Source organism: Petaurus breviceps, unplaced genomic scaffold, assembly GCF_028583685.1.
Source record: "Petaurus breviceps papuanus isolate PSGF00001 unplaced genomic scaffold, PetGlider_PUasm1.0 90750, whole genome shotgun sequence".
NCBI lineage: Eukaryota > Metazoa > Chordata > Mammalia > Diprotodontia > Petauridae > Petaurus > Petaurus breviceps.
This window is the reverse complement of record NW_027187335.1, coordinates 3,883,272-3,886,794: the sequence shown is the minus strand read 5'-3', so window position 1 is coordinate 3,886,794 and position 3,523 is coordinate 3,883,272. Positions and strand designations below refer to the sequence as shown.

The 3,523-nt window shown below is 41.0% G+C and overlaps 1 pseudogene; it reads right to left on the bottom strand.

The window, feature by feature from the left end:
• Nucleotides 1-1,728: 1,728 nt before the first annotated feature.
• Nucleotides 1,729-2,932, bottom strand: LOC138145766 (large ribosomal subunit protein eL22 pseudogene; annotated as a pseudogene).
• Between the last annotated feature and the right edge of the window lie 591 nt (nucleotides 2,933-3,523).

Genomic DNA, 3,523 nt, shown 5'->3' with positions numbered 1-3,523 from the left:
GCTTTCTTGAAATGAAAATCTATTGTTACATATTTAGAATTCTTTCAGGTTCTATGCACACAACATGCTCTTCCCCCCCCCCCCTTTTTAACTTTGTATTTAAGTTCCAATATTTAAGTTTATAATTTTTTTTGTTTCTTTTCTCTATTCTGTATTTGTGTTCTGGCATTTGAGTCTAAAATAAAAAAAAATAACTGCTATGGCTGGTACATAGTAAATGCTCAATAAATGCTTGTTGATTGACTAACCATGCCTCTCCCACCTTACATTGGTGATACTGATTATATGTACCTAAGTGTAAAGTTTTCTATTTATCACTTTTTTATTTTGTTATATTAGATTTAACCCAATGCTCTAGCCTATCAAGACTCTCTTGGATCCTGATGCTGTTATCTACTTTGTTAACTATTACTTTCAGCTTCATTCATTGACAAGTCAACTGAGCACATGGTCTATTCCTGTACCACAGTCACTGCTAAAAATGTTAAGCAAGACAAGGGCAAGTACAGACCCCTAAGATACTTTACTAGAGAACTCCTACCATGATGTGAACCATTCACAACTCTTCAATGAGTCTGGTCATCCAACCCATGCTGAATCCAACTAATTAGATTATCACCTAATCCATATCTCTCCACTCTTCTTCCTAAGAAGAGTAGGAGATATTTTATCAAAAGCTTTGCTAAGAATGAGGTATACCATACCCACAGAATTCCCCTCATCTAGTAGTTTAGTTAACCTTTCAACAAAGCAAATAAGGTCAGTGCGGTTGATGGGGTGCTTGGGATCTATGTTTGTAAAATCAATTTGTAAGCTCAATTTGTAATACCAATTTGTAACATCAGTAATGATGGGGTGCTTGGGACCTATATTTGTAACATCAATTTGTGATACCACTTTGTAACATCAATTTGTAAAACCAGTTTGTAAAATCATACTCTCTCCCCCACCCCAGTCTCAGAGCATTAACTCTGTCCCTTCTCCCCCTGCCCCTAGCTTCAAAGCATTAATTGTGCCCAGCAACAACTCATGAATTGTTTATTTCAGCCTTGAAACACTAACAAGCTATACCTATCAATCCTTCACAAAAGTATCTATAAACATTCCAGCTTAGGCAACTATTATCTCCCCCTTGCATAGTGTCTCGTTGCCCCCATGAATCCTTCAATATCCCCTTCCTAGGTTAACTCCGTAAGCAATTATCTTTCCCTAACCTTGGTTCCCAGACATCAATACTGTCAAGCATGACACTGATGGGTGGCAGACTGGACACTTCTCCATCAGCCCTTGATGGCTCGATGACTTAGTGACGTTTCAAGCCTAAAGCCACACCTCTAGGTAACCCCTCAATCCTCCCCGTGGCCTTTTCCCCAATGAATCATGGGTACTACCACTGCGCAGTTACATAAAGCTTGTATACCCCTTTAAACACAGACCCCCACCTTAGCCCCACCTTAAATCCTCCCTAATCCCACCCTCTTCTTGCCTGGTCAGCCTAATTGACATCTAACGAATAGCCTTAACTCTTTAAAAATTATGCCTGTGTCTTCTTTAAGCTTGCAGGTGCCCTAAGGATCCTTGCCCGCTGTAAGGCTTATAATAAACTTTTTCAATTCTGACTCCAAGTTAGCCTGAGTTCTTTCCAGACTGAATCTCAGGTTCTGGTCTTAGGTAAGATCAGAGTTCCTGCTGAACCTATTGGGAGCCATACCTCATCATGGTCACCTGTTCTTTTTTTTTTTTTTTTGGTTCAAGTTTTATTCAAGATCATATACAAAACGCTTCCAGACCCAACAGGGTTTAATCTTCCTCCTCTTCCTCCTGGTTGATCTGGAAGTACCGTAATTTGTAACTCTGCTTGCTATTGGCCACCACCCAAAGCCAATCTCTAAGATTGTTCTTCTTTAAGTATTTCTTTGTCCTGTACTTCAAATACCTTTTAGAAAAGGGCACCTCTGACGTCACGGTGATCTTACTCTTATTTCTCTCAATGATCACAAATCCGACCCCGAGGTTGCCCGCCTTCCCGTTCACTTTGATTCATTCTTGTAAAAACAGTTTGAAATTAGCTGCATCCATAATCCCATTTTCCACAGGACAGGTACAATCCAGGGTAAATTTGAGGACTTGCTTCTTTTTGTGCCGCCCTTCATCACAGATTTCTTCACGGGCGTCATGGCGATCAAGGAGCCAGAAAGTGTCACCTGTTCTTGATGAAGTCATATACTCTTTGCAATGACTGTTTTCCTTTCTAGATGTTAGCCAACTATGAAACTAGGGCTGAGAGTGTCAGAAAGGGACTTATAGCAGAAGCATTGGAAAGGCAAAATATATAGCAATTGGCCACGTAGGAAGGCAAGGGAGAAGGAAGTGTCAAAACAACTCCCAGATTTTGTGTGTGGATTATTGGAGATATGTTGGTGTCATTAAAATCAAGAAGAGGAGAAATGAGAATAGAAGAAGGATTTTTTTTTGATGGAGAGGCAGAAGATGGGGAAAGAAGGGAAGATAATCATACATAAGAGCATAACATAACAGTAATCCCCCTTTCCCCCCTCAAAGCTTCAGAGTTCTCTTTGTGAGTTTGTTGGGGGGGAAATGATTTTTTTCCTTTCTACATCTAGCCCCCTCATCTCTCTCTTGCCACTATCCTGCAGGTCACTCCCATGTCACGAGTGCTGTGAAGTGAGGCCAGGTCCTTGAACAGGCTATCCAAGTCCACCAGCTGGACTTAATTAAGTGTAGCTTTTCCCAAGAGATAAGAATGTGCATTCATCAAGGAACTGCCCAGGTTGGGAAGAACACACACACTATTGGCCAGGATCCCAATGAAGTTGGTTCTTTTTCCTTCCTAAAAGAAAAAGGAAATCTAGGGTTATAAAACCCCTGAATGTGAAAGAAATGGGAAACCAGGGGCCAAGACAGCATCCTTACTTACCTAATTCTGTCCTGTCTTTTGGTACAGAAGTGTCACATCAAAGCCCGTAGATTCTTCTCTTCCTCAAGCATGAGTCAGTTAAGATCGGTGGCTTGGAGGAAGCTGTGATGTGGTGGAAAGAACACAGGACTGAGAAAAGACCTGGGTTGGAATTTAGACTCAATTAATGTTTAATCCTGGGCAAATTAATCCATCAACAAGTAATAATTAAGAAAGCTGTAAATGTCAGGAGCTATGATAGGCAGAGGATACAAAGACAAAAGCAAAATTGTACCTGTCCTTGAGGAGCTTACATTCTAACAGAAGAGACACCATGGGTGTATGCAAAGCATGAACAAAGTAATCTCGGGAGAGGAGGGAAACATTAGAAGCTGAGGCAACTTTATGCAGGAAGGCTTAATCAAAAGATGGTGCTTGAGGTGAGTTTGGAAGGAAACCAAGGCTTCTAAGGGGGAAAGGGAAGGAAGGAATAGATTTCAGATATGGAAGGCAGTTCATGCAGAGGCAAACTGGAGATGGTGAGTCAAGTGAATAAGCATTTATTGAGTACCTACTATATGCCAAGCTCTGTGCTATGGGTTGGGA